At 42.9% G+C, this 20,200-nt stretch overlaps 1 pseudogene; it reads right to left on the reverse strand.

The window, feature by feature from the left end:
• Positions 1-444: 444 nt before the first annotated feature.
• LOC121554919 overlaps positions 445-20,200 on the reverse strand; it is a 71,026-nt pseudogene continuing 51,270 nt past the window's right edge.

Here is a 20,200-nt window from a genome sequence, read left to right on the forward strand (position 1 = left end):
TTAGCTCCACAGTTTGAATCATTCAAATACTGACAAAGTAGAAAAATATGTCCGCATTGACTTGTTCAGTAAAGTTACTGAGTAATTTAACAATTAATAGCACTTAACATCATTCTTCATAGAAACAGCACTAACAACATGAACTAAGACATGTCTTTCTGCTGCTATATGAAAGGCTACATCTTCACAATATTGAATATAGAATTGCACTTTCAACCAGGATTCAACACATTTAAGTGACAAGGGAAAACCTACAGTGATCGCATGTTTATCAATAAGCATTGATATAGTGAGAAATGCTTTAAAGCGGCAATCAGCAGTTGAAACAATAACAAAGCGTTTTCCCCGCCACTGTTTTACTAAAAAGCTGAGGGATGGGGTTGGAGAAATGGAACCACTCACAAATTCATAGACAGAGCTATGGATGCAAGGACTGACCATCCATGATATTAAAATGATAGTTTTAATCACGGTTTGTTTAAATGTACTTTGTTTACAAGCATTGGAGTAAATTAAGCTTATATTTTGGGTTCTGATGGGGTACGACAGTTGAACTAAGCTCATGAGGCAATTATAAGCTATATTCTTCAAGAATCAAATGGGTACATATCAACAATTTATAAGTTGAAAAATTGATGTAGCAACGGGAGATTGCCCCTTTAAGACTTGGTAACCAATAACTGCATCCTGGCAGCGTGAGAGTGTCTGGGCCTACAGAACAGACAGAGAGCGTTGCGAGTACCTAAGAGATGACAACACTGGTAACAAATGATCACAATCAAGTGGAAGGGAAAAATACATGATATGCTAATTAGCATATTACTACTCAGAGAGATGGGTCAAGGTGAATATTCGTATTTTTGTTTCATCCCAAACTAATTTTCTGCCACATTTTCACACGAAGAGGGTACAGTTATTTTCCCCTGGTCTATTTTTTGTCAGAGCTACGCAACAAAAAAGCATGAGATTGATTTTACACAACAGTTACAGTAAGTTCAGTTCTCAGTTGAGTGGTCTATTTTGCATTTAAACTCCAAATAAGTGAAAAGTCTAAATAATCAAATTGTCAAAATCAACAATAAATTAACAATAATCAGACAAGTAAACAGATTCCAAATAAGTGAAAATGTTCACAACACAGACATCAGACGATCAGGCCAAGACTTATACTTTCCTCTCACTCACCAAACTGAATGAATTACAATTAACTCAATGGGGGGGGGGGAGACTTAAACCAGAATAGACAGTAGCCCTCTGGGAACCAACCAACAGTCTGATATTAGTCGTCACACAGTGTGATGATGTCATAAGAAAGGGCCATTCGCCGGCCCCCGTTCTGTTTCGCTGATCTTCCCAGGAGACCACTGAGATGGTGCTAGAGCCCCGAGATGGGTGGAGCTTTCACGTCATGTGGCTTTGGAACAGTTTTGAACCAATCAAACCACAGATTCTCCCATAGCTCCACCCATAATGCAATGCAGCACACACAGCCTTACTTCAGTCACTGACCATAGAGCCCAAATGCACACCCGACCTCCCAACAAGACTCCCTGGTTAATCTTCCAGACTGGCCAATCTCTCTCTCTTTCTCTCTCAGAAAAAGGAGGTGTCAGATGAGAAGGCCCCAACCAGCCTGAATTCGTCTCTCATCAGGACACAGAAGAGGCGTTGGGGGAGGACCTTGGAGTAGGGCGCGGGCCGCGGGACACACGTACGCAGCAGGATCTCACGCCCTGCAGGGGGAGGGAAATCTGGCACACTGGCAACTCCCAATGGCTTTCTGTCATCAGCGCCACCCCCACGTCCTGTTTCTTCCTCCAATGGAGCCAATAAAGCAGCCTGGGGGGGTGGGACAAACAGAGGGGAGAAGTCAAGGTGGCTAACATTATGGAGAATACAAAGACCAACACACAGTAGACTTTCCGTAAAAGCCAAATAAAATGTGGAACTGGGCCACAATTTAGTTTTAGGCAGTCTTAACATGACCTTAGTAACATACTACCCTTTTCCAATGAGAGTATGACACCTGAGACTAAGGAAAACATACAACTCATTCTATTGCTCCATATTCTAAGTCATGGGGGAATTAAACAACCTTGACAGTGATCAGAGCTGGCACAAGTGAAAGCGACTGTACTGGAAAAACGACAGCAGCAAATTAACACAATATTTCTACTGAGCAGCAACAAATTGCATAAATTAGAGAGCTGATTACAAATGAACAAATGCCAGCTCACATCTCTCAAAATCTGGTCTAAGGCAAGGAAAGGTAAGGAGACACATTTAATGGATTGGAGCGCTGCGGTGCTAGCTTCCAGATCAATGTTTGCATTTGTTTCGGTGGGGCACAGCATAACCCTGGAGGGATGCAAACACAACAAAGCTACACTATGCTAATATCTAAACACAACACATCAACCTACCAATACTTACATATCAAACCAGCAGGCTAACACTAGTATATACTGGACCTAATCAGCAACCTGCCACTACTTTAGTGTACATCCTAAACAGCAGGATACAGCTAGCCTACTGTATATACAAACATACCACTCCTTAGAGACCCAGGGACCCCCCATCAAATGTTACCAAAAATTGTTTTGCCCATATGTCTTGTCTTATCATCAGGTGAATGATAAAGACAGGGAGAAGTAATCAACATTTTAAAATGAATAGATTTGGCAAACAGTTGTTCATTATTTTGACCTCCCCACATTTTAATTTAAAAAAGGATGTGTAGACTGTAACATAGCCTATTAGCTAGAATGGTAACTCCAAACACATTTTCGCTAAGAGAAGCTGTTTAAACAAAGGTTAGCAATGTGTTGGCAAAAATGAATGTCTAAGTCAAGAAAGCTTGCCAGCAGCACTTTCTGCACGGGTGTTTTTTCAAAGCCTATGTCAGATACTCCAGTGAGTGTAATTTGATCAATATTAGGAGTAGAGAAATAAAGTTGACATAATTAGAAATAAGATGTATCCTCTTTCCACTGTGCCTTCAGAAAGTATTCATACCCCTTGACTTTTTCCACATTTTGTTGTGTTATGGCCTGAATTTAAAATTGATTAAATGTAGATGTGTCACTGGCCTACACACAAAACCTCATAATGTCAAAGGGAAATTTGTACAAATTAACTACAAATGAAAAGCTTTGTTATGGCAAGCCTAAATAAGTTCAGGAGTAAAAATGTTCTTAACAAGTCACATAATAAGTTGCATGGGCTCAGTGTGCAATAATTAACATGATTTCTGTGATAGGAGAAAACTGAGGATGAATCAACATTGTAGTTACTCCACAATACTAACCTAAATGACAGAATGAAAAGAAGGAAGCCTGTACAGAATAAAAAATATTTCAAAACATGCATCCTGTTTGCAATAAGGTACTAAAGTAAAACTGCAAAAAATGTGACAAAGAAATGATATTTTTGTCCTGAATACAAAGCATTATGTTTGGGGCAAATCCAACAACATCACTGAGTACCACTCTTATTTTCAAGCAAGGCGGTGGCTGCATCATGTTATGGGTATGCTTGTCATCGGCAAGGACTAGGGAGTTTTTCTTCCTGAAGAAACGGAATAGAGCTAAGCACAGGCAAAATCCTAGAGGAAAACCTGGTTCAGTCTGCTTTCCACCAGACACTGGGAGATTAATTCACCTTTCAGCAGGACAATAACCTAAAACACAATGCCAAATCAAAACTGAAGTTGCTTACCAAGACAACATTGAATGTTCCCGAGGGTCCTAGTTACAGTTTTGACTTAAAATCGGCTTAAAATCTATGGCAAGACTTGAAAATGGCTGTCTTGCAACGATCAACAACCAACTTGATAGTGCTTGAAGAATTTTTTAAAGAATAACATGCAAATATTGTACAATCCAGGTGTGCAAAGCTCTTAGAGACTTACCCAGAAAGTCTCACAGCTGTAATTGTTGCCAAAGGTGATTCTAACATGTATTGACTCAGGGGTGTGAATACTTGTGTAAATCAGATATTTCTATATTTCATTTTCAATACATTTGCAAAAATTTCTAAAAACATATTTTCACTTTGTCATTATGGGGTATTGTGTGTAGATGAGTGAGCAAAAAAATTTTTTTTAAATACATTTTGAATTCAGGCTGTAACACAACAACATTTTGAATAAGTCAAGGGGTATGAATACTTTCTGAAGGCACTGAATGAAATTCAAAATGTGTTTATTCTGTTGTTGCTAGCGATATTAATAAAAACATTATTAATTTTTATGCAATTGTTTTTTTTTTAAAGGCAGATCCCCGGTTGAATACCCCTGGTGTGCATACTAAACCAACATGCTAAAACTAGCCTCTGATATACCAACCTCCACATCCACCTAGAAAATCCTTGTTTATCAATACAAAGAATGAGAGCAAATGGAGATCCAACAAAAAAAGAGTGATTGGCGCTAGACTAACAGGTAGGTGGCTAGAAGAATAGATGGATGGGAGGAGGAGGAGAAGAAGAGGGGGATGGTAGTTAGGTAAAAGATAAGGGGAGGTTAAAAACATGTGTTTCTCCTTTGTATTATGGAAGTCTGGAAATTGCAGCGGTTCACTGTTTCAGACCATTACCGGAGAAATGACTAATCTTCGTCCGTATCCCTCCATGGCTGCCTCAGCTAGCCTGAACCTCAGGGTCAGCGTTGCTTGGCAGGTAGAAAGAGGGAGAAGGCAAGGAGGAGGTGGGCATGGAGGGGATGATGGATGAATGAATGGATGGATGGATGGATGGATTGTGGAGGGATGAACTTGGGTATAAAGGGGGGGGTTGCTTCTAGTGGTTACCTCATCACTGGTGTAGTCAGCCAGCTTGACATGGGTGAAAGGCAAGCAGCATTAACAGAGATTAAAAAATAAATAAATACATAATATAATGGAGAGAACGAACAAACAGAAAATAACCAAATAAACAGAAGAAGAAACAACAATATGACAAGTCAGCTGATCAGGAAGAGGATTACGTTCTGCTTGAGAAGACATGGCATTCTTCCCAGCGAATGCATCACATACTGTACATACACTACCGTTCAAAAGTTTGGGGTCACTTAGAAATGTCCTTGTTTTTGAAAGAAAAGCAATTTTGTTGTCCTTTAAAATAACATCAAATTGATCAGAAATACAGCGTAGACATTGTTAATGTTGTAAATGGCTATAGTAGCTGGAAACGGCTGATTTTTTATGGAATATCTACATAGGCGTACAGAGGCTCATTATCAGCAACCATCATTCCTGTGTTCCAATGGCACGTTGTGTTTGCTAATCCAAGTTTATAATTTTAAAAAGGCTAATTGATCATTAGAAAACCCTTTCGCAATTATGTTAGTGTCTAGTTTGAGAAACAGATGCCTCACAGGTCCTCAACTGGCAGCTTCATTAAATAGTACACGCAAAACACCAGTTTCAACGTCAACAGAGAAGAGGCGACTCCGGGATGCTGACCTTCTAGGCAGAGTTGCAAAGAAAAAGCCATATCTGAGACTGCCCATCTTAATCTTTTATTTTTATTGGCCAGTCTGCGATATGGCTTTTTCTTTGCAACTCTACCTAGGAGGTCAGCATCCCGTAGTCGCCTCTTCACTGTTGACGTTGAGACTGTTGTTTTGCAGATCATTCAAGGGATGTGGGGAAGGACATTTCCCCTCCCTTCTATTCTGCCCTGTCTCTCTCGTGTTTCCTAGAAACTCACCTCATTTGATTGGCTGATGATTTTAACTGATTTACATATGCTGGGGATAATTACTAGCTTTCTATTTAGAGCTTGGCAACACACAGGCTATAATTTAACACTCAGACATCTTGCCGGATAAATAAAAGTGATGAGGGGGAGAGTTTGCTGAAATCCAACTCTTTTTCGCACAGTTTCTTCTTCCAACACACGGCACAGGGGAGGGAGCCAAGACAAGCACTCATTCCCTGTTTGAGTTTCGCTAGCAATTATTCTAAGAAGCAGATCTGGGTCTGGGGCCAGGGACTGAATATGTTGATGAACTCTCAGCTCTCGTATCTGGAAGAAGACACATTTATTGGCTTTAACTAACTTGAACGATGAACAAAAAAAATGAATGCGTGGTTGGATGTGCCAAGACCAAAGTAGGCAGTATATTTCAATGTGTTACAGACAAGCATACATTTACTTTCATAACCAAGACAGGTGCAATTATACAGCACAATGCAAGGGGTAATGTATCATTGCAACTGCCTTTTAACTGATAATCTCAGACTAGTTGTAGCATAGCCAGAAAGGCATGAAGCACAGAATAGATAGACAGTCATTTAGTCCAGGTGTCTCTTTCCTTCCCTGTCATATCAAATCAGACTGAATAAAACAAAGACATCTGTTCCATGTTCTTTCTGCTGATCATAACAGAGAGGACAGAAACAGATTTCCATGTTGTTTCAGTCTGGTGAATACAGTAAATATAAAAAAAAGAAATCTTATTAAAACTACAGTGACTGGACCTTTGTCTGTCAAAGCCATTCACTGACAGGAGTCTTTCTTATACTTGGTATGAGTTGCATTATGTGATGTGCAAAAAGATTGACTTGACTTAAACCCTTTTACTCTGTGAGGAAGAAGCAAGAAGAAAGCAGTGATAAGTGAACAAACTAGAAGACAGACTAGCAGCTTGTTGTTACTCAGGCAGGCAGGATGTCCAGGAGCCCCCCAGGGCCTGGAACAAGGGTGGGGGTGTAGGAGGGGATCAGTAGGGGGGAACATAACATTTCCTGCCTGGGCTGTTGGGCCGACAGCAGGTGAGCTGATAGTGGCATGACATTCTATGATGACAGCGTTTAGGACAGGCCCCTGTGGGAGACGGTGTGTGTGTGTGTGTGTGTGTTTGTCTGCCTGGGTGGTGGTGACAGTGTGTGACGGTGTGTTTTACCCTCTGAGCGCTGACAAACAGCTTGTGGATGATGCTGCTGGCTGGGCCACGCCCTGCTCCGATCACAGACACCTCAGGTTCCTCTAGCAAAGATCTCACGAACCTGAGAGAGAGAATGGAGGAGGGGAGAGGGGGGAAGAGATGAGGGGAGAGGGGGGAAGAGATGAGGGGAGAGGGGGGAAGAGATGAGGGAAGAGAGGGTCATATCAGGGGAACATAGTCAGAAAACACACAAGCAGGTCAAAAACATTACATTCAAAACATGCAATTATACATTTACACAAGAAGGTGTTGTAAAACTAACTGCACAGTAGAGGTCTTCACAGGTTCAACAGACCCGAAATTCAGAGATCCGTCCTGGGACCCGAGCGGGTCCGGGTCTTAATTCTGACTTTTGTTTCGGATCTGGGTCGGGTCTGATATAATTGCCACAGGCCTCAGGTACTGTGTGTGCAATTAAAATGGATTTACTGACTGGACCTGTACTCTGTCAATTTACTGTTTGTGTGATGCTTGCTTTCTGTGTCAGCCAATTGCAACTCAATTGAAAGTGGTTCCAGCTGCTCACCTCACGTGCGCCTGCTGCTGAGGAGAGTGAGAGTGAATAAAAGGAGCATTGGCTACTGTTGATTGCAAAGATTAAGTTATTTTTCATTGAAGTAAAACTAAAGTTAGAGGAGAAAGAGTTTAGTGAAAAGAAGCCGACGAGGGGAATGTCCTCGGGGACAAGTTTTAATATTGTAGTGGACAAAGATGAGAAGAATGTTGACGTGGCCAAATGGACTGTGTGCAACTCGCTATTCAGGTTTGATGCAATTTTCTACCTTTCATTTATTTATTTTTGTATTTGTTATCAATTGTTTAGTCATTAATAATAATAATAATAAAAAGGCATGTTGTAAAAGAAATAGCATTAGCCTATTGCTGTCACAATACGGTAGACAATCACACTTGTTGGTAATCGCTGCATAGGCTTAGCCTGTTCAAAACTTTTTTAAAGATATCATTCTGTTGGCCAAATTAAGTTCCAGCTGTAATGTTGTGTTTGCCGCAATATAATAGATTTACTAGTAGGCCTTTTATTTTTTACCCCTTTTTCTCCCCAATTTTGTGATATCCAATTGGTAGTTACAATCTTGTCTCATCGCTGCAACTCACCTACGAACTCGGAGAGAGGCGAAGGTCGAGAGCCATGCGTCCTCCGAAACACGACCCTGCCAAGCCGCACTGCTTCTTGACACACTGCTCGCTTAACCCGGAAGCCAGCCGCACCAATGTGTCGGAGGAAACACCGTCCAACTGATGACCAAAGTCAGCTTGCAAGCGCCCAGCCCGTCACAAGGAGTCGCTAGAGCGCGATGGGACAAAGAAATCCCAGCCGGCCATAAACCTTCCCTAACCCAGACGATGCTGGGCCAATTGTGTGCCACCTCATGGATCTCCCGGACACGGCCAGCTGTGCCACAGCCTGGGATCGAACAAGGGGCTGTAGTGGCGCCTCAAGCACTGCGATGCAGTGCCTTAGACCGCTGCGCCACTCAGGAGGTCCACAAATATTTATTTAATGCCGCAATAACCTGTTCGTATTTTCCCAATAAACAAGGACTAGACTTACTTTTGATATTACCCTAATAGAGTTCAGCAACTTTTGTGAAGGTTTGGTGTGTTATGGCTATTATTAGGATTAGCTAAGCCTACTGCAGGCCTATGAAGGCAGTGCACACTGGCACTCCAACTGACTCCAACAGTTGAACATGAGGTAAGGAAGAATGTTTTAGGCCTACCAGAGTTACTAATTTAATCTAACAATATAATGCTTATATTTGAAGACCTCTACTGCACAGTACAGTACACAAAATGTGAAGAGTGAAGACTACAGCCTTTTGGAACATTCTCCCCTGACACAGCATCTCAGATACAAGACAGGACAAGCCGTTGGTTGTTAGACAGAGAAAGGACAGTTAGTGGCTGGTGGCTGCATGGTGCTTCAGGCCAGCCCTGGGTGTCCTCTTAATGAGGCTGGCTGCCTGGCTCTCCTGCCTGAGCCCTCAGAGGCCCCTAGGACTAATGAAGACTGGGGGCCTCCCTGATATAACCCCCGTCTGTCTGTATCAGTCTCTCTCTTCATGCACCTGAGCCTAGAACACTGTACGCAAACACCTACACATCTATGTAGTCCAGACACAGACTCGCTCCCTCACTAACACACGTGGTCCATTCAAAAACGTCCCTTCCCTTCCCTGTGTGTGTGTGTGTGTGTGTGTGTGTGTGTGTGTGTGTGTGTGTGTGTGTGTGTGTGTGTGTGTGCCGTACCATTAAACTTCACGCAAGTTTGCGGCAAATTTGCTGCAAACTAAATAGTGTGCCACAAAATGTTTCCAGGAAGTTCGCAAATGTTTGCCATTAGTGATGAATCTGCAGCAAACCTTTGGCAACAATAATATTTATTGCCACTAGTGGCAAACAGTTCGTCAAAGATTATATTTGAACCTGTGGCAAACCTACGGCAACAATATTTATTCCCACTAGTGGCAAACAGTTTACGAGAAGCCGTTTCTGGTGAACACGAGTTCCAAGACCAGTAACCGTTGACGACCAGTCAGGGGGAGAAGAAAAATCAGTCGCAAATGGAAACAAAGCAATCTAGCTAGCTAACTACCTACCGAGTGTCTAACTTATTAATCACACTTCCTAATAAACTTTAAAATTGTGATAGCTAATTGATGCCTGGTTAGCAATGTCATGTTTTATGGGATATAGTGAAACACATTTTGTTGCTATATCAGTTTCAATCTGTCAGCACCACTAACTGGATAGCTAGCTAGCGGCTAGTGCTTAGCTAACGTTAGCTATGATATTTTGCACAATTGATGTGATAGATAGCTAGCTAGCTAACTAATGATTTGCCTAAACACTTGTATTTTTAGGTAAATACGTTGCGGTCTTTTAGCAAATACCCATAATATGCATGCCAATATGCTAGTGTCACTGTTCAGTAGCACAACAGCTAAGGCAGCAACAAAACGTCACTTTTGCAGATGAAAACCCTTCCCCTACCCGTGGTGTTGGAAGAGGCTGCATTGGGAAGAGGATGCATCAACACCCTCGAAAACTGTTTGTGGTGCACTCACTCATAACACTTTTTGTAGTGATTAATGAGTGTATCATCTTCAAGCTTGATAAGGTAAGCAAATGCATGTATTATTCTCATAAATGTAGCCTATACATTCATTCTCTGTAACAATTAGATATTTCATTGCATTAAATTATCATCTTGATCATGTGTGGTTCCTTCTCTCTTTCTTTCTAGAAGCAATCACAAAGCAAAAAGACAGATTGAGGCCTTCAACCAAACTGAGGACAGAGACATGTGTGTGCCCCCAGGTCAAGGCTTCTTGGATGCATGGCTTTGAGATGTAAGTTAACAATAATTAATTTTGAAAAAATAATATGAATTGTCATATTAGGCATAACTCTTCTTCCACCCAAGCCTTATACACCTGAGTCAGGAAGAAAAACTAGTAGGCAACTGGTTCTTAATGATTTGTTTATTTGGATCCCCATTAGCTTTTGCAGAAGCAGCAGCTACTCTTCCTGGGATCCACAATTATGAAGTCCCCAGTCTAGATTGAAAATCATAATTAGTTGATTAGTTTGAATCAATTGTGTTGAGGCTTGGCTGGAGAAACATAGTGTATACTGTGGCTCTCTAGGAGCAATTGGCCGTAGATTTAGTAGGCCTAAAACCCAGTTTATTCTAGCTAAATCGTTTGTTTATATAGCATTTATACAAGGCAGAAACATTGTTTCCTTGCTGTAAAATATATAGAATACCAGTTTCATTGAGAAGCATAACAACATCAAGACAACTTTGTAACAGCTGACGCCGTTTTTTCAAAGCAAAGCCCAGCCCATTAGCCGCTGAGTCTACCTGTTTTCAGTAACTGTTTTCAGTATCCTAATGTCGTTTTTGTTGAGTGTTTTCTGATTATTTCAGTGCATGCATTCAACAAGCTTTGGACAAAGGACTTCCACAGGGCCGCCATCTCCAAAGTTCACTAAAAAATGCAATAGTTCTTAGCTGGGTTTGATTTTGTTGTTTTAATTATTTAAATTTAGTTCATTCTCTTTTAAACATCCAATGGTTGAAATCTCATTGCCTAGTTATTACTTGGCTCATGTAAATTCTGTAGTTGCCCCTTTAAACATCCTAAGGTCAACATCCCCATATAGTGTTCATATTGCTCTCATGTAAATGTTGTAGCTACATAAAAATATTAAATAAAATTTTTATTTGGGAAACATTTAGTCTTTGCTCTTTTCTTCATTAGCAAACTGATGATTTGATGTTGTATTGGATGCATTTTTTATCTGTTAAGACATTGAATACATGTAGTATGTTTAGTTTAGTTCTCTGTTAAAGTTATATTTGATTTGGTTTATGTAGATACAACATTTCAATGTTGTTAATACACAAAGTAAGCTGATTTGGATATTCATAATGAGTTTGCAGCACATTTGCAGCAAACAGTAGAATGTTCGCCACAAGTTTGACAGATTTTTTGGCCCAACAAAACTACTTTGCATGTGAAAATGTGAAAATATGAGCTTGTTGCAAATTTTCAGCAAATTGGCCAACACATGCCCCTCGTATGATGACATGAGAGCAGGCTTGTGATAGTTTGTGATAATTCTATTCTATTTTGTTCCATTTAACTTTTTTTTTTAAATTATTCATATTGTTGTCACATAGTTGAGAGGTGTACCTGCAGGTAAGCATTTCATTGTACCAGGTACACCATGTGTATCTTGTGCATATGTCAAATAAACTTGATTAGATTTTTGATTCGATTTTGATATTAATGAAGAGAGAATGACGGAAGGTACACATGAGAGGACACAACCGAGGGGAAGGATTGGTGCCATGGAGGGATGGTTAAAATATGCCAGCTGGTTCTATGGGCTGTAGAGAAACTACAGGGGAGTACTCTTGTCAATACCTTAACAGCACTGTCTGCATACCTGTCAATAACACATAAGCTATTCATGTTTTTAATAGATCTAACATGCCAAAGAGATATTATCTCAATTGGACTAACCTGAATAGAAATAGATAGGTTTGAAGCAATTGGATAGATTTACTTAAACACAGGTATTTTTGTATCTCTGCAGAGGTCTCTGGCCATACTGGTTAATATTACATTATCTCAGGGCATGCTCCTGTGTCCTACTGTACCTCTCCAGTTAGAGAGAGGAGAAAGAAAAAAGAGACAGAGGGAGAGAGAGACTGACCGAAATAGAGAGATGGAGAAAGAGGGAGAGATATATTCAGCAGCTGTCACCCACCCTCCTCCTTCTACTTGAGGATTGCAGCTTGGAGGATGCAGGGCAGGAGATGGTGGGTCAGGTCTGCTGGCTTCTGTACTGCCAAGTAGTGCAGCACCTAGGGGAGAGGAGGAATATAGAAAACGAACACTATCTCTCTCGCTTACAGCCATTATGATTCCAGAGGTTGTCAGGGACAGGGCAAGGCATTGTTATTTTATGTAACTGGTTCATTGGCTTCTTTTGACTTATGGAGGCTGCCTGCCATATAAACACTACGCCCCATCCCAGAATTATGGGCAACCGATCGCAGCTCTCCAATGGATAGCAACTGTCATCGAGTCCAACATCTCAGACAAGCTCACGTTTGAAACACATCAAAGGCATTACAAAAATTGAGAGTTTGCATCCAAAAATGAATTGTTTAAATGGCTAAATAATTGAACAGTGCAACAGGGCTACTTGCTACTGTGATTCCTGAAATGCAGAGCCTATACTTTTGTTACATTGTTTGCTAGCTCAGCTAGTTAGCTAGTTAGCTCTCAGTCTTATTGACCACCCAACGTTGCTAACGCTAGCTAGCCAGTTAATGTCTTTTTTTTTTCAAAACGTTAGCTAGCTAATTTTGTCATGTTATGAATACAACTCATCTGCTGTCGACATCAGGATACGATTTGAGAGCCCTAGTTATCTCCAAAAGTGCTTAGAAACATTGGCTGCATGCTGACAGTGCATTCAGAGCCATCCAGTGGCTAGCTACACTATAACCTTAATCTTACTAGGTTCCCGTGAAGCAATTGTAATGACAGTCCACCATAACATACCAGAGCGTCTCCTGATTAGCAATCAATTTTGACCTAAAACTCGTTTAAATTACACAATCTAACTATGGTGTTGTCTTGTCACCAGTCTGAAGTTCAGCCATATCTAATGTCATACATTTATAATTAGGTTTAATTATCTGTTTTAACAAACCTTCTTAATTTTTGTACTTATGTATTGTATATTGTTTTTTTGTGGTGTGGTTTTCATATAAGCCCTTGGGCTTCCATCCACACCTGCACACCGTTTATATATTTATTTGTTTTTATCTGTATTGGTGTTTATCACTTGTTTTCTTTGGCGCAAATACATTTAACAAAATTAAAATTAAACAAAAAGTAGTCTGTGTTTAATTTCATTATGTATTAAAAACACAGTTTGAGATCATTGTGAGGTGATTTTGCCAGTGGTTAGAAGGGAGAATTGGGCTTCCCGGGAAAATGTTCTCCGAGGTTGCAACAGTAACAAAGGGGGGCGGGGCTTAGCGAAGGGTCAATTGTGTTGGTTAGAGGCAGCTCTGCATTTTAATGACGCACCTCTTTATCCAACGCAAGGTCATTAATTATTTTGGGAGAGTCGGTGATGAGATTCCGGAAGTGCAATCTGATTTGGTATCCCCTAATGACACACAACCCTTCAGGCTCTCGTGTACAGGGATAGAACAACCGGCACAGCGCCGACCTCTTAAGTTGTCGCAGAGTGACTTCCTTGTGGTTGATGATCTTGACTGCAATCAGAGGAGTGTGGAATATAGAAGCACTCCTGTCGTCTACCTGCCTAAGAGGACAACTTATTGGAGAAGCAAAAAAATGTAAATCTGCAAATTAATTCCAAACTGAATCGTGCACCTGGAGTTTACCCAAAAGAGCCGGCTGGCTGGCGGCAGACATTCGGATGAAGGACGCAGTGCTATTGGCTAGATGATGACTGACCTTGCAAGGCCCAGCAAGGTTTCCCTGAACTCAGTTTAAACTCTCAGCGAGGGGACCTGTGGCAGGGAGGGGAGGGACACCTGTGTGTGTGTGTCTGTGTCGCATAGCAGGGACACCTTGTGTTCTGACCTACTTCTACCAGCGCTGCATGGTGATTGGCTGAAACAGGGACGAACAGGCAGAGTGTGTAATGAACCTGGGAGGGGTCAGTTCTCTGTGCTGGCAGCACTGCGCTTCAGGACAGGTGGAGGTGTCATTCACTGAGTCTCAGTCTAGCAGCTCAAAATGAAAAGTATTACCTGTCGCAGTCAGAAGCCTTTTTCACCTAGTGATATTAAAGATGACTGCCCCTAAAAACCACGAATCCCTTTGAAAACGGCCTATGTGGCATCGATATGAGTCAGAAACATTTATTCTAGTGTAGAAATGTACTTCAAAGTCAGTCTCGGAGTTTGGAACCTGAGTGCGTCACAACGAGTAAATGAAGGTTGGTTTGGATTACAGTTATGTCAACAAATCATGCCCCCTTTTGCCAAGCTCCATGTGGTGGCCCCGGGTTTTCTGGGATAAGACTGGGCGAGTTCGCTTTGCATGGCCCAGTGCCCCGGGCGGGCGGAGACCGAACTCACCCACTGGAACGTGTGGTTAGTACTTGCCCTTGCTCGGGAAATAGCTACTCTGCTGAAAATTGACTTCCATAAAGTTGTTCAACAATCATGGGCAGATGGCCAGGACATGGATTCAATCCGACTAGCTTCTACTTAGGCTGTCAATCGTCAAACCTGAGACTGGTGTGTTGCTGGTAAGTAGCAGAATGTTGTTTATAGCAAGCTAGCTCCATTAGCTAGCTAGCTACATGTCATTATTTGATAGGCTATGCTGCTATGAGACTAGACTATGATACTCTGATGTAACTAGCTAAATACATAGCCTCTACCTAACGTGTAATGTGAGAGGAAGATTTGTATAGCTAACATTGCACCTGAAGACAAGTTTGATTCCTGCTAGCTAATGTTAGCTAACTAGCTAGCTTATAATCAAGCAAACCTGATGACATGTTTGATGCATCCTACCAGCTTTCTGTCAATAATGTTTTAACACGAACTGGCTAACTACGGTTTGTTGTGATTGAATGGCAAAGACACACCCAAGAAACACCCACATCAAACCACACCCCCAAGACAACTCTTCTTCGCCTTCTGTCATGGCCGCTAGCATTTCTTAATGAGCAATGATGAAAAACGAGGCCAAATCAGGAAGTGCAGTTGACCTTTAAATCATAGTCAGTGAATCACAATGCACAATGGCTCTGGGTAGAAGCTGCCCTTAGGCACAGCTTATCCTCCCCAAACCCTAACCTTGGGGGGGGAAATCCCCAAACTGAGCTTATCCTCCCCAAATCCTATTGCCTGACAACTCAAAGTGAATTATTCCGCTGCACTATGTTCGCTACATACTTCAGTCTGAGACTGCCATCGTTGAAGTCGTTTGTGGTGACGTCAAAATGAGGGGTGTTGTACAAAAAGTCATCAGCGATTGGCTCATCTCTAACCAATCAAAGTATCAAAGCCAAGGACGAATGTCAAAACGCTCTGCTTTACCCACGTGTTCTGGCTCTGGCCCAACCCATCGGTTTCTGGGACCAATCAAAAGAGTTAGAATGTGTTTGTGTTCTAGAAATCGTCGGGGAGGTACTCAAATCCAGACTCATTGTAGAGAAGAAACGAACATCCGTGGGCGTGGCGTAGCGCTTGGCCGGAGCAAGGAGTTTGGGTAGCCAGGCAACAAATCCTAACCTTGGGGGGAAAACGGAGCATATCCTCCCCAAACACAGCTTATCCTTCCCAAATCCTAACATTGGTGGGAAAAACACCAAACTGAATTTAGGTCAGTATCTACGGCAACTTCATCCTACTTCTGTTCAGTGCGCATCGATGCCTACTTTCTCAACCTGGTTGGACTCACCCAATAACCCACTACTAGACAATGCTTTCTCTGTTCAAAGCAGTGTTCATTAAATTACAATGGACAATACTATTCTAAATGCTCCAAGCGCCATACCTTCTCAGTTTCCTTGGTGTCGTCAAACAGGCGTCTCTGTCTGTGAGCAGGGGGTTGTCTTGGCTGTGGCCCACGCCTCCATCCACATGTTCCCCGGGATCTTCATCCTGGCACTCAGGTCGCCCCTGACCACCGTGTTCCCGCTCTCGTCCACCACCACCTCCTCCTCAACGTAGTCCCTGGGAGAGTACCACCGCACAAAGTCCTCCAGGGTACAGCCCGGGTTCGCCGCCTGGCACAGAATCAGAAACAGGCAGGCATGACAATGTTAGTAATTATGTTTCAGAGCTCTACACAGTATATACAGAGCCTTCAGAAAGTATTCACACCCCTTGACTAATTCCACATTGTTGTTGTGTTACAGCCTGAATTCAAAATGGATTAAAATATACACAATACCTCATAAAGACAAAGTGAAAACATGTTTTTTGAAATGTTTGCAAATTTACTGAAGTATTCACACCCCTGAGTCAATACATGTTAGAATCACCTTTGGCAGCGATTACAGCTGTGAGTCTTACTGGTTAAGTCTCTAAGAGCTTTCCACACCTGGATTGTGTAACATTTGCCATTCTTTTCTTCACAATTCTTCAAGCTCTGTCAAATTGGATGTTGATCATTGCTAGACAACCATTTTTAGGTCCTGCCATAGATTTTCAAGTAGATTTAAGTCAAAACTGTAACTCGGCCACTCAGGAACATTCACATTCTTCTTGGTAAGCAACTCCAGTGTAGATTTGGACTTATGTTTTAGGTTATTGTTCTGCTGAAAGGTGAATTCATCTCCCAGGGTCTGGTGAAAAAGCAGACAACCAGGTTTTAATCCTGAAAAACTCCCTAGTCCTTAACGATTACAAGCATACCCATAACATGATGCAGCCACCACTATGCTTGAAAATATGGAGAGTGGTACTCCGTAATGTGTTTTAATGTCCATGGAACCTATGTGACTTTTTAGGATACTTAATTTTGTATTAATTTGTAAAAAATTCTAGAAACATAATTCCACTTTGGCATTATGGGGTGTTGTGTGTAGGCCAGTCACACAAAATATCAATGTAATCAGGCTGTAACACAACAAAACAATTTAAAAAGTCAAGGGGTGTGAATACTTTCTGAAGGCACTAAGTTTGGTACCGAGGAGACAGCTCCATTTCAGTGAAGCAGCAGTAGATGGATTGATGACAAGGAGGCTAAAGCATGAATAACTGAGACAGGAGCTCTCCTCAGTAGCCTGGGGGCCCAGGGCAGGACAGACAGAGACACAGACAGACAGGAGCTCTCCTCAGTAGCCTGGGGGCCCAGGGCAGGACAGACAGAGACACAGACAGACAGGAGCTCTCCTCAGTAGCCTGGGGGCCCAGGGCAGGACAGACAGAGACACAGACAGACAGGAGCTCTCCTCAGTAGCCTGGGGGCCCAGGGCAGGACAGACAGAGACACAGACAGACAGGAGCTGTCCTCAGTAGCCTGGGGGCCCAGGGCAGGACAGACAGAGACACAGACAGACAGGAGCTCTCCTCAGTAGCCTGGGGGCCCAGGGCAGGACAGACAGAGACACAGACAGAGACCTCTGCTGCTGTCCCTCTACGGAAGAAGCGTGTGTGTGTCTGTGTTTGTGTGTGCGTGCGTGCAACGCATGTGTGTTTGTATACCTGTGTTTGTGTGTGTGCGCGACACACTGAGTTGAGGAGGGGGCTGGTATGTGCTGCATGGCTGTCATATTCCCCACCATTCATCAGCGGTCCATCCTCCCTGCACTGCACCGGCAGGGACTGGGATAATTAAAGCTAAAATGCCAGATTATGCTTGGCTAGGCACAATTACATACATAGCCTGTCAGCCCCAGCCCCGAGAAGGCTCACACTAAATTTAGAGGCCATTCTAATTCAACTAACCGCTATACCTGAGTACACAACATTCTCCTTCCTCTGGTTTATAACCTTCCCTCCCTCTCGCCCGCCCTCCCTCTCGCCCGCCCTCCCTCTCGCCCGCCCTCCCTCCCGCCCGCCCTCCCTCCCTCCCTCCCGCCCGCCCTCCCTCCCTCCCTCCCTCCCTCCTCCCTCCCTCCCTCCCTCCCTCCCTCTCGCGTCAGCTGTTGTTGGAGCTCAGAGAGGACAGAAGAAGAAGAGGTTGAGAAGAACATACTCCAAAGTAGAGCATTTAGTGGGCCAGTTAAAAACAGACCGGGGTAATGCGACAAAAAGTTGCGACTGTGCCCCCTGACGGAACACTATTTGTCAGCGTTTATTACTGTTGGGAACAAAGGGGTGGAGCCGGAAGTCCCATCAGAGAACATTAAAGATGGTGACCTGATGTTCTGAACCTCTTGGGGCCAACAGCTTGGAGTTAGCAGGTGAGGCTGAATACTACTCAGCAGAAAAATGTGGTATGGTGACAATAGAGATTAATTAAGATTTCTTTGGCCTGTTTCTATAACTTTAAGGGAACTATTACATGTAACTTGGCTAAATTAATTCAAGATACATACATAGTGGGATTGTAAAGAGCTGTTTTGTAGATTTGTCTGCATGACGAAGGAAGGAAATTGACTTTAATCATCAAAAGCATTTATGTGTTGAATCTTCTAGGTCCCGTGTGGCTCAGTTGATAGAACATGGTGCTTGCTTGCATAGCCAGGGTTGTGGGTTCGATTCCCAGAGGGTACCAGTATGAAAAAGTATCTAAGTGTATGCTCTGGATAAGAATGTCTACTAAAATTATTTTAAGTGCATTTAGTACTAAAACAGAAATCTCTACAGTACATCAGCTATATAAGACCTCGACCAAGCGTCCAAATGCACACCCCGCATAATTTCTAATCCGAAGCCTTTCGTTGATATTGATAACACAATTAGCATCCCCTCCACTGTGCCACTGTGAGACATGAGGGAGACCATGAGAACCGAATCAAACACCCTCCAGTCTGACACACTGACTTACCGAGAGGTCTGAGACCACTAATAGGCTCCTGTGCCACTCACCCAGTCCGGGTGGCAGTGAGTGGTTGTGTTTGTGTGCCTCTCTGTGTGTGTCTCTCTCTCTTTGTGTGTGTGCGTTTGTGTGTGTGTGTGTGTGTGTGTGTGTGTGTGTGTGTGTGTGTGTGTGTGTGTGTGTGTGTGTGTGTGTGTGTGTGCGTGTTTTTGTATGCCAGCGTTAATGTCAGGGTGTGTGTATGTCGGTCTAGTTGTCAGTGTCGATGTCAGGGTGTGGAGTGTCCTCACCTTAAAAGACTCCATGTCTGAAAGCAGACAGGCACTCTGCATGCGGGCACGGAGGTGGGCACCCTCGGCTGACGTGCCCAGTTTGGCCAAAACCTCCGACTGCTCCTCCAGCAGGTCCTCTGTCATGGGCGCTGTCTGCTATGGAGTTTGAAAGAGGACATTCAGGGTTTCAGTGTGTTTTAGGGGGTTAAGTGTGTATGAAGTAGCATGGGTGTGTGCGTGCGTGTGCGTGTGTGTGTGTGTGTGCGTGTGTGTGTGTGTGGAGGGGGGATTGCTTTCCAAGACACGGAAGCCGGAAACCGACCCCAAACGTTTAACAATATGTTCCATGAAATACCATTTTTAAAGTTCTGTATGTTACAGTACTTATTAGTGTGAGAGAGATGCAGCAGTAACAGTAGGTTTGGCCCTGTCAGTCACTCTGAGCAGGACAGAAGACAGACTGACAGCTTGTCAGATTCATTAGGGCCCTGTGGAACACTGGAACACCTGAGGCACCTACAACCCCCTGCCAAAACACACACAACCCCCTGCCAAACCCCCATCAGCCCCAGCTAATGAACACTGGTTCTGTCTGGTAGAGCCATGTCCACAGTCCGTCTTGGGCAACTGAACACTGCACAATGTTCGCTATAGTCCGTCTTGGTTCCACGACTGGTAAAGCAAGTCATGATCACAGCCACCAAGGTTCATAAATAAAATGGTTATTTGAATTAACAAAAAATACTGACTGTATGTAGTGGAGGTGGTTGGCTGAACTTGCTTGATGAGTAACCTTGCTTGAGACTTCAGAACTTGTGTTAGCTCCCAGGGCTAAAGAATAGGCTTTAGCTCAGAGGGCTAACACTGTCGTGAGTCGCACAGATAACACAGGTTCAATCCCCAGAGAGTAACAGCATGTTCAGATAAAGCTGCTAAAAAAAAGACCC

This window comes from Coregonus clupeaformis, chromosome 40, assembly GCF_020615455.1.
Source record: "Coregonus clupeaformis isolate EN_2021a chromosome 40, ASM2061545v1, whole genome shotgun sequence".
Classification (NCBI taxonomy): domain Eukaryota; kingdom Metazoa; phylum Chordata; class Actinopteri; order Salmoniformes; family Salmonidae; genus Coregonus; species Coregonus clupeaformis.